The sequence below is a fragment of the Ambystoma mexicanum genome, chromosome 5q (assembly GCF_040938575.1).
Source record: "Ambystoma mexicanum isolate Mex_15411 chromosome 5q, UKY_AmexF1_1, whole genome shotgun sequence".
Lineage (NCBI taxonomy): Eukaryota > Metazoa > Chordata > Amphibia > Caudata > Ambystomatidae > Ambystoma > Ambystoma mexicanum.
The window spans coordinates 1,009,815,738-1,009,822,057 of NC_090933.1; positions in this window are offsets into that span (position 1 = coordinate 1,009,815,738).

A 6,320-nucleotide genomic window follows, 5' to 3' on the forward strand; every position below is an offset into this window, starting at 1 on the left:
TGGGGGCCTGGTGGAGGGTGACCCTGGGGGGTGGGGGTGGTGGGAGACATGAGTGGGGGCCTGGTGTAGTCTGCCCATGGTGGCAGGGGGGGTGGAGGTGGCGGGTGACATGAGTGGGGGCCTGGTGGAGGGTGACCCTGGTGGCTGGGGGGTGGGGGTGGTGGGAGACATAAGTGGGGGCCTGCTGGAGTCTGCCCATGGTGGCAGGGGGGTGGGGGTGGTGAAAGACATGAGTGGGGGCCTGGTGGAGGGTGACCCTGGTGGCTGGGGGGTGGGGGTGGTGGGAGACATGAGTGAGGGCCTGGTGGAGGCTGCCCCTGCACTGCTGGGGTGTGGGGGTGGTGGTAGACATGAGTGGGGTCCTGGTGGAGGCTGCCCCTGCACTGCTGGGGGGTGGGGGTGGTGGGAGACATGAGTGGGGGCCTGGTGGAGTCTGGCCATGGTGGCTGGGGGGTGGGGGTGGTGGGAGACATGAGTGGGGGCCTGGTGGAGGGTGAACCTGGTGGCTGGGGGGTGGGGGTGGTGGGAGACATGAGTGGGGGCCTGCTGGAGTCTGCCCATGGTGGCAGGGGGGTGGGGGTGGTGGAAGACATGAGTGGGGGCCTGGTGGAGGGTGACCCTGGTGGCAGGGGGGTGGGGGTGGTGGGAGACATGAGTGGGGGCCTGGTGGAGGATGCCCATGGTGGCAGGGGGGTGGGGGTGGTGGTAGACATGCATTGTTGATCTGTAGTGCAAGGTGACATGTGGGTTGGCTGGGGGGCATGCCCATGGTGGATGGGCTGCCTGCAGGACATGAGCATGGGTGCAGGGTAGTCCCCCGTGGTGTGGGCTGCCTGCAGGGTCCGTGGAGGTTGTGGAGCGTACACCTGGGAGGGCCCACACGGCCAATTCACGTGTGGTACTCCCCAGAACCCCTGAAATACACGTACCCTGCTGAAATGGCGTGTGGAACTTCCCGCGCACCCCTGAAATACACGTACCCTGCTCGCACTGGGACTATCGCGTGTGGAACTTCCCGCGCACCCCTGAAATACACGTACCCTGCTCGCACTGGGCCAATCGCGTGTGTAACTTCCCGCGCACCCCTGAAATACACGTACCCTGCTCGCACTGGGCCAATCGCGTGTGGAACTTCCGGCGCACCCCTGAAATACACGTACCCTGCTGAAATCGCGTGTGGAACTTCCCGCGCACCCCTGAAATACACGTACCCTGCTCGCACTGGGCCAATCGCGTGTGGAACTTCCCGCGCACCCCTGAAATACACGTACCCTGCTGAAATCGCGTGTGTAACATCCCGCGCACCCCTGAAATACACGTACCCTGCTTGCACTGGGCCAATCGCGTGTGGAACTTCCCGCGCACCCCTGAAATACACGTACCCTGCTGAAATCGCGTGTGGAACTTCCCGCGCACCCCTGAAATACACGTACCCTGCTGAAATCGCGTGTGGAACTTCCCGCGCACCCCTGTAATACACATGCCTTGCTCGCACTGGCCCAATCGCGTGTGTAACTTCCCGTGCACCCCTGAAATACACGTACCCTGCTGAAATCGCATGTGGAACTTCCCGCGCACCCCTGAAATACACGTACCCTGCTGTAATCGCGTGTGGAACTTCCCGCGCACCCCTGAAATACACGTAACCTGCTGAAATCGCGTGTGGAAATTCCCGCGCACCCCAGTATACACGCACACGTATTTTTTGTCAGCGGGTGTCCGTGTTTGTGGGTACCCCTTCATTTGTCCTGGAGGGCCACAGTATAGGACATTCATCATGGCAGTATATAGGTGCTATTTGTTGGCGCACCTTTTGGCGCACATTTCTTACAGCCGCAGAGACGATACCGCCTGCTTTCTTGTGGCGGTCGTGTTTGTACTTGTGCGCTGGTTTGAGCGTGTGCTTTTTTGCCCTATTCTATTCCATGAATACGTGTTGTAGGCGAGCGTGTGGGCGTTCCGCGCACTTGTGCCCTGTACTTCCCCCCGTGACGCCCACGTTTTGGCAAGTTGTTCCCCATTCCGAGTGTTACGCCCGTGTTCCGCCTACTTTTGTTGCGTGCGCCGCGCTATGTGCGAATTTCGCTGTGGCCTGTGCGATTTTCGCTGTGACCTGGCGCACGCTGTTAGATGGCCTGTGCGCCAACGTGCGCCGCGCTCTTTTTTATCGCACATCCGCTGGTTTTCTCGTGCACGGACTTCCATGAATCGATGTGCGCTGCTTTTCGTGCGATTTTCGCACTTGCACTGCGATTTTCGCTATTCCACTGCGATTCGCACGTTTTTGGCCACTTGCGCCGCGCTAATTATTCCATGAATCGGCCTCTGAGAGTTTACGAGCCCTCTGTAGACGAAAGAATCTTTCTGTAAAAGGCAAGAAGTTAGAACTGATAGCGAGATTGCTGGCGAACCAAAGTCTGGGTACTGGTTCAGAGGAACCAACTTCTCCAGCAAATGTAGATAACAGTAATGGTGTTGATCTAAATCAAAGTAATGATAGTGATGAAGAGGCTGAAGAGGAAGGAGAGTCTAACAAAACTGTCTCCCCTGCTCCTCTACCTGCCTTCCCAGCTGTACCTATGGGGCCCATACCAGGTCCCACATGTAACCCTGCTTATTCTGAACTTGAAAAAATGAAGCTCGAATTAGAATACAAACGGTTCTTGGCTCGATCTGAAAGAAACCAAGAGCTCGAGTTCAGACGGATGAATGCCCAGGCTGAGCAGAAGCAAGCTGAGTTAAGGCTCAGGGAAATAGAACTTAATCACAAGTTAGAGATGAAAAAGTTGTCTGATGAAAATGCTTCTCTCTCCTCTGGTTCCTCTAGGAGCTCCAGTCCCAAAAGACCCCAGATGCCGAAGGAATTAGTGGGTATGTATGAACCGAGATTGGATGTGTTGGATTGGTTAAAGCTGTTTGAGTACAATCATGGGCTCCAGGACATCACCGGGAATGATTTACTTCCCTGGTTGTTCTGTAGGCTCCCCCCTGTTGCGACTGATGTGGTAATGGAGTTGGGGAAGGTGGATAAGATGGATTACGAAAGTGTGAAACTAGCTTTGATAGCTAGATTCGGGAAGACCCCTTCCCAGTATCTTAAGAGGTTTAGAACCCTCAAAAAGCATGATGGTACCCCTTGGGCGACCTGGGTGAGTGAAGGGTTGAAAAACTTAGAGGGATGGATTACGGGTTACAAAGTGAACACTTATGAGGGTATGAAGAAACTTTTTATGTTGGAGTCTATTTATGATGCCTGTTCTCCTGAGCACAGACAGCACTTGGCTGATTCGAAGGAATTGGATTCCCGGAAGCTAGCTAAGGCTGCTGACTTATGGGTTGCCAACAGGGCTACTCATAAGGATTCTGGGGCAACTCAGAAAAAGGATGAGGGAAAACAGCCTAAAAAAGACTCAAAAGAGAATTCGAATAACTCAAATTCCAAAGTGGGCCCCAAACAAAACCAGAAGGGTAAGCCACAAGGAAGTCCGCAGCAGAATAGTGTGTCTTCGGGTGCCAAACCGGAAGGAGGCCAGAACAAGCCACCATTCCAGAAAGCATTCGGTAAATGCTTTGTTTGTGGCTCGACTGACCACGTGAAAGGAGATCCCAGATGTCAGGGTAAACCTTCAGGGGTCCAGCTTGTCTCCTTAGCCTTCGCTCCAGAGGAGGAAGTCCAAATGGCAAGTGGAAACTTTCTACTGCTAGCTGATGAACCCATTGGAGTCTCAGCCAGCGTTTTTTTAGTATCTCTGGGGTTGTGGGAACAACAGAATTTAGATGTCTGTAATTCTATCCCCGATATTACTAAAGAGTATTATAAGGACAGTGTCCAGGTGAATGGTCAGGAGACTCCTGCCATTAGGGACGCTGGGGCCAGCATAACTGTGGTGGATAAATCGTTTTTTCAGGCTGAGGATGTTGCTAAGGCACCCAAACGCCTCACCAAGTTAGCTGGAGGGCCTGTGCAGATGCTTCCCCAATTACCAGTTCTCATCCAGTGTAACGACATGACTGTGAAGATACCTGTCAGCATACAGAGTGAGGTACCAGTACGCGTTCTGTTGGGTAATGATTTGAAAACTCTCGGAGTTGTATCACACACCCCCAGACCTCCTAGTAAACGGTTACAGGAGCTAACCAGACCTGCAAGAGAGAGGACCATGCGCGGTACTCTCCAGGAGATAATGAAGAAAGAAATCACTCCTGCTCCACTGGAATTGTCGGCAGCTGTCTCGAAGACATCAGAAGCGAAAGGGAAACCTAAGACTTCTACCCCGAAACCAGCAGCCATCATTTCAGTGCAGCCAACAAGGACTTCCCCGCGGTTGTCCAAAGTTACACCCGTAACTCCACCTCCAGCTGAGGCTGAGAGGGAGATAGAACCCTGTGTGGTAGAATTAGACTCTGAGGAAGAGCTAATGGAAGGCCAGGAACTCATTGGAGATCTGGATCCTGTTGACCATCCTGAGCTGCAGTCTTTACTGGCAGAAGGTGGACCCAGCAGGACAGACTTCAGTAAGGGACAGAGAGAATGTCCAACTCTGGAAGGTCTTCGCCACCAGGCAGAATCTCAGGCTGAAGGGCAAGAGCCTGGGAAATACAGATTGCACTGGGAAGATGGCCTCTTCTACAGCGAACCGACCGAGTCTGCACCTGGAGACTACAAACGACTTGTAGTACCCCAAGAGAACAGACCACAGTTCTTGCAGTTAGCCCACGAGATTCCTTTGGCTGGTCACTTGAGTTTCAAGAAGACTAAGGAAAGACTCTCTCTCTACTTCTATTGGCCGAAGATGGGGGCCGTAGTGGAAAAACACTGCAGGAGCTGCCACACCTGCCAGACTTCTGGTAAGGTTGGCTCCAAGAATGTGGCACCTTTAGTGCCTCTCCCAGTTGTGGGAGTCCCATTTGAGAGAGTAGGGATTGACATTGTTGGTCCCCTTGATCCTCCAACTTCCTCAGGCAACAGGTTTATAATTGATGTAGTAGACCATGCTACTAGGTATCCTGAGGAAATTCCTATGAGGACTGTTACAGCTCCGGCTGTGGCTAAGGCCCTCCTTGGTATTTTTACCAGGGTCGGGTTTCCTAAGGAAGCAATCTCTGACAGGGGGTCAAACTTTATGTCCCACTGCATGAAATCCATGTGGAAAACCTGTGGAGTTACTTACAAGTTCTCAACGGCGTACCACCCACAAATCAATGGGTTGTTAGAACGGTTCAACCGAACCATGAAGAGCATGATAGGTGCTTTAGAGGAACCCCTTAAGCGTAAGTGGGACCTTCTACTGCCATGCCTTCTCTTTGCTTCTAGAGAAGTCCCTCAGGAGGGAGTAGGTTATTCTCTCTTCGAGCTTCTCTATGGTCATCCCGTCAGAGGTCCATTGGTCCTGATTAAGGAGGGGTTGGAGAGTGCTCCTTACCCCAAGCCAGTCAGAGTGACTGACTACGTGATAGGTCTCCGGAGGAGAATGTCGCACATGATGACAGAAGCAAGCGATAACTTGAAAGCTGGACAAGCATTGGTCAAGCACTGGCATGATCAAAAGGCTAACATGGTTGAGTTCACTCAAGACCAGCTCATTCTCATTATGATCCCAACAAGGCAGAGGGCCTTGCAAGACAAATGGATGGGACCCTTCAGAGTTGCGGGTAAACTCGGAGAGGTCAACTATCTGGTGGACTTGGGCAACCCGAAGGAGGCTCCGACAGTCTTCCACACCAACCGACTCAAAGCGTATGTCTCAAGACCTGATGTAGGAGCGTTGCTTCTAGCATCGACCGAGGAAGAAAAAGAGAGTGAAGCTCTTCCGGATCTCCTCAGAGGCTTACCTTTGGACGAAAAAGTTGAAGGAGTAAATCTCTCTTCAAATCTGACACCCGAGCAACAAGAAGAGTGCAAATCTATGTTGAATCAGTTTGCCTCTCTGTTCTCGCTCTCACCAGGCTTGACCCCTTGGGGCCAGCATGACATACTCACTGGTGACTGTCTGCCAGTCAAAAGCAGAGGATACCGAATGTCAGAAAACGTACGAACCCACATCAAAGGTGAGGTCAACAAGATGCTTGATCTCGGGGTAATAGAGCCCTCTACTAGTCCATGGTCTAGCCCAGTTGTGTTAGTACCAAAGGCCGGATCTAAAGAGCTTAGATTCTGCGTGGATTATAGAGCTCTTAATGCAGTCACCAAGACTGATGCCCACCCTTTGCCAAGAACAGATGAGTTGGTTGTCAAACTTGGTGCAGCCAAGTTCCTCAGCACATTTGACTTTACGTCAGGCTATTGGCAAATAGTCCTGACAGACCATGCCAAGGAGAAA